The sequence below is a fragment of the Panthera onca genome, chromosome C1, assembly GCF_046562875.1.
Source record: "Panthera onca isolate mPanOnc1 chromosome C1, mPanOnc1 haplotype 2, whole genome shotgun sequence".
NCBI lineage: Eukaryota > Metazoa > Chordata > Mammalia > Carnivora > Felidae > Panthera > Panthera onca.
Genome location: NC_138346.1, coordinates 117,899,998 through 117,904,768, shown reverse-complemented (window position 1 = coordinate 117,904,768; position 4,771 = coordinate 117,899,998). Strand labels below are relative to the sequence as shown.

At 44.1% G+C, this 4,771-nt stretch overlaps 1 long non-coding RNA gene across 1 annotated transcript; it reads right to left on the bottom strand.

Moving 5' to 3' along the window:
• Positions 1 to 3,391: 3,391 nt before the first annotated feature.
• LOC132670801 (uncharacterized) lies at positions 3,392 to 4,322 on the bottom strand. Its single transcript, XR_009606925.2, has 3 exons — positions 4,007 to 4,322; positions 3,763 to 3,904; positions 3,392 to 3,561 (listed from the first exon to the last, which is right to left on the bottom strand). It is a non-coding gene; the product is annotated as an uncharacterized LOC132670801 (long non-coding RNA).
• Between the last annotated feature and the right edge of the window lie 449 nt (positions 4,323 to 4,771).

Sequence of the window (4,771 nt, the reverse complement as noted above, 5' to 3'; positions counted from 1 at the left end):
TGCCCCTCCCCCACTCACACTCTGTCTCTCTCTCCTTCAAAAATAAACATTTAAAATATTTAATAAAATAAATAAAAATAACATTCCAAATCTACTTAATACGTCAGATAAGTGGTCACAAGATAAGGGCAATGATCCATACCCAAAGTGATAGATACAATGTCACATCCCAACACTGTAAAAATATGGTTTTATATATATACGTACATAGAAAAGGAAGATAGAAAGAAAACACACCGCAATATTAACATGGTTCACATTAACACTTAGCTTATCTCCAGGAACTGAGGTTGAGGGTGTTTTCTACGGCCTTTCCTCAAGTCCACCACTTCTCCTCAGATTCCTGGCTGTCACTTAATCAAGTCATTGTCACCGCTCACCTGGACCGCTACAGCAACCTCCTAGCTGGTCTTGCCAATTCATTCACCACATAGAATCAAGAGTGATCTTCAAATGCAAATCTGAGGGTCATGGAGACAGTGTAACAAACTAGCACTAGTCAGCTGGCTCCTTGCATGAAAGCCAACCCTGAAGACGCTGAAGAAGCAAGAGTGAGTTTAATGGATTGCAATACTTATTGCAAAAACTATGTGTGTGCTCGGTTTTGGGGTTGGTAGGAAGTCCAAAGTTGGTTAGATCTTGGAGGGGGGGAGGGGCGGTGCTGCAAGGGCAGGGAATGGCAGCCTAGAGCAGACAAGGGCTAGAAACTTTGGATGGTATACTAGTTTCCTATTGCTGTGTAACGAATTATCACAGACATACCTTACAACACCATACTTTTATTCACCCAGTTCCTGGGGGCCAGGAGTTCGGGCATGGTGTAGCTGGGTTCTCCGCTTCTCACAAGTCTACAATCAAAGTGTCCACCAGGCTACATTTTGTTCTGGAGCTCTATGTTCTCTTCCAAGCTTATGTGTTTGTTGGTAGAGTTGAATTCCTCGTGGCTGTAGGACTAAGATTTCTGCTTTCTTGCTGGCTGTCAGTGAGGGCTGCTCTAAGCTCCTAGAGGTCCCCCAAATTCCCTGTCAGGTGGCCCTCTCACAAGCTGGCCACTTACTTCTTCAAGACCCACAAGAGAAGCGCTCTCTCGCTCTCTCTCACTCTCACTCTGCCTCTCACCCACTCTCTCCAGTCTGCTCAGATGGGATCTCATAAAATGTAACCACAGGAGGGACGACCTTATCATATCACAGGTCCCACTTACACTCAAGGGGAGGGGATTATACGGGGTATGCATACCAGATGCCAGGAATCTTGGGGACCATCCAAGAATTCTGTCTACCATAGTTGGCCCTCTGGCCCTCAATGATTTATGTCCTTTCCACATGCAAAATACATTCACCCCCATCTGCTATAGGCTATAGCCCCCCGCCCCATCTAATTTATATGTTAAAGTCCTAATCCCCCAGTACCTAAGAATGTGACTGTATTTGGAAACAGCGTCTTTAAAGAGGTCATTAGGGTGGGGCCTAATCTAATATGACTGGTGTCCTTAAGAGGAAATTTGTACGGAGGGAAGACAGCCATCCAGAAGCCAAGGATAGAAGCCCTCAGAAGAAACCAATGCAGCTGAACCATGATCTTATACGTGTAGCCTTCAGCACTGTGAACAATAATCTCTGTTGTTTAAACCACACACTCTGTGTTACTTTGTTATGACACCTCTAACAGACTAATTCATTATCCCATGATCCTCATCTCAGTGCATCGTCAGCAAAATCTTATCATCTAAATTTCAATCTCATCATTTCATCAACTCAAAGTCCAAAATCTCATCATCTAAATCAGTGCTGATGAGAATCCCAGGTGTAATCTATTAAGTACGGCTCTTGGGATGCAATTCCTCTCCATTGAAACGAAAGAGACAAGCTATCTGCTCCCAACATGCCCAAATTACAATGGTGTGACAGCCTTAGGATGCTAGCTTCGTTCGAAAACTGGGAAGATGGGAGGTAAGAAAGAGTCCCTGGTCCTTCACAGCTCTGATATTCAGTCGGGCACATGTTAGATTTCCTTGATTAGGTTTCAAGGCTTGAGAATAAATTCTCCCTGGCTCTCCACCCTCTAGACCCTGTGTTCTGCCCTCTGAGCCATGCTTCCTCTTCCACAAAAAGTAGCACTTGTTGTAGCAAAGTAGCTTCAGCAGTATCCTTCCTGCCAGTGCCTCAGGGTCCTCTTCTCAGTCTGAGGTGGAGAGAGGGAGGTAGAGAGAGGAGAGCATCTTCGCAGGCGAGGGGATGGCCATGAAGACGGGAAATCAGTTTCACACAGGGGTATTAATCAAGCAATTAAATATGCTATCGATAGTGGGAGTCAGGTTCCTCACCATCAGCAAATGCAATTACAGGGGCGCCTGGGTGGCTCAGTCGGTTGAGCGGCCGACTTCGGCTCAGGTCACGATCTCGCGGTCCGTGAGTTCGAGCCCCACGTCGGGCTCTGTGCTGACCGCTCAGAGCCTGGAGCCTGTTTCGGATTCTGTGTCTCCCTCTCTCTGACCCTCCCCCGTTCATGCTCTGTCTCTCTCTGTCTCAAAAATAAACGTTAAAAAAAAATTAAAAAAGAAAATGCAATTACAATTATGGTAACACAGAAAATCAGAATGAACTCTGTGATGTTGAATTTGGAGCTAGCAGTTTGCAATAGATATAGTTAGATATGGAAATAAGTGTCGAGGTAAGCATGTGTATGTGTACATACATGTATTCCCTAGCTCTAATGAGAAGTCTTAGGAGCCTTGCTTATTAGCAATAAGCATACCTACTGCCCAACTCCTGGCTTCTAAAATGTTTTTTTTTTTAATATTAATCTATTTTGGAGAAAGAGAGAGACAGAGTGTAAGTGGGGAAGGGGCAGAGAGAGAGGGAGACACAGAATGTGAAGCAGGCTCCAGGCTCTGAGCTGTCATCACAGAGCCCAACTTGGGACTCGAACTGATGAACCCAGATATCATGACCTGAGCTGAAGTCAGTCGTTCAACCGGCTGAGCCACCCAGACGCCCCATCCAACTTGTGGCTTCTAAAGACCATTCTTCACTTAAAGGAACTGGGGCTTCTTAGAGAAATGTCTGAGTTCAAGGCTGGGGCAGGGAAATCATAAGATGAGCCTATAAATTCTTTTGTTGCCAGAGGCAAAGAAGTACTCAAAGAATGATAGGGATAAAGAAATGCCAGATCGAAGAGACTTCCACTGGGCAAACTGGGAACAATTGGAGTATTAAAATTAATAATGATAGTAAAAACCCATAATTCACGGAATAAAATAGGAAAGAAACGGTGAATCCTTACAGATAGAAAATAACAACTGAATAAATTAGAAGCTTGTTGACGAATAGGATGGTTACATAGTTTCAAATTTTTCCACCCAAAATATTTATTACTTACCAAGAGAAAAGAGAGGTAACTTGAGACTGGGGAAGCCTGAGGGACACCATCTTAATAAAGCAAAGCTACCATCAATCAGGAATAGGGAAAAACTGGAATTTGCACCGCCTGATACGATGCACTGAGAATAGCACAGCTTCAGCTCTGTGTTGTTCCTTCCAACAACTTCATAACCCGAATCTAATCCAAGAAAATAGGAGACAGGCCTAAATGATGAGACATTCTACAAAGTAACTGGTCTATAATCTTCAAAAGTGGGAAAGTCGTGACAGTCAAAGATTAAAGAACTGTCCACGCGGCAGTGGACCAGAGACAGATTCGTGTACCATGTGGTTCTCAACTGGATCGTTCTGGGGCAGAAAGTACCATTGCAACACTTACACTTTGGATGAGGTCTGATGGCGGTCTAATGGTTTGAGGTTAATTTTCTAATTTGGTTGATTGTGTTGTTGGGATGGAGAAGAATGTCTTTATTTGTAGGAGATACCGAAGTTCCGGGCTCACAGAGAATCAGATTGGCAATCTATTCTCGAATGGTTAAGGAAAAAATTGTTAACTTCTATAGTACTTGTAGGGTTTAGGAACTTTGTAATTCTTTCCCAGTCTGCTTCATAGAAAAGGATACTATCAAAAAAATAGGCTGTGACCTGAGCTCCCCGGGGCAGGGTATCCCCCATTTCTTCCTGGTAGATCCTCCCGGAACAGAGGGAGTGGAGAGCAAGAATTTGTTGCAGATCTCAGGCTGTGGAAAGGAGACGCAAATGTCAGCATAGCAGCAGCTGACTGAGTGCGGCTCAAGGTTCCGTGTCCACATTTCTGTTTTAACTTCACTGGCAAACCATTCTCACCATTCTCCCAAGATTTGCCCCATCTGTAACATCATCACCAAATCAGAGACCCAGGTCTGGCTCTAAAATCTCTCCCATTCTGTAGACCGCAGATCTCTTCCCGTTCCTGAATCTTCCTAAACCAACCACCCATCTGGGTCTCCTCAGAAAGAGACTTACTTGCTATTATATCAGGGGGGATTTTGCTGACGTTTGATTTCCTGCTTTCTCTCAGCAAGTGAGGAAACTGGTTACAGCTAATTCTGCTGGGAGGTAACCAGCTGTTTTTGCACAATCCTGCAACCATTTCCATGAATTAACTTGGGAGCATTGCAGACCCTTGAAAAGCAGCGTAAGGCTCTGGTGCCTGACAGCTTTAGTAGGATTTAGCAGCCTCAGCAATGGACTGAATATAAAGAAACATAAAATCTATTAACAGCTGTGCCTGAAAATGTCTGTGCAGTCTTGGGTGAGATAAAGAATCTCTCTATTCTTGTGGGTAATATGATGATAACACCACTAGCCCATACCTATTGTCAAGGTGTGTGTGAGGATAAACAGAA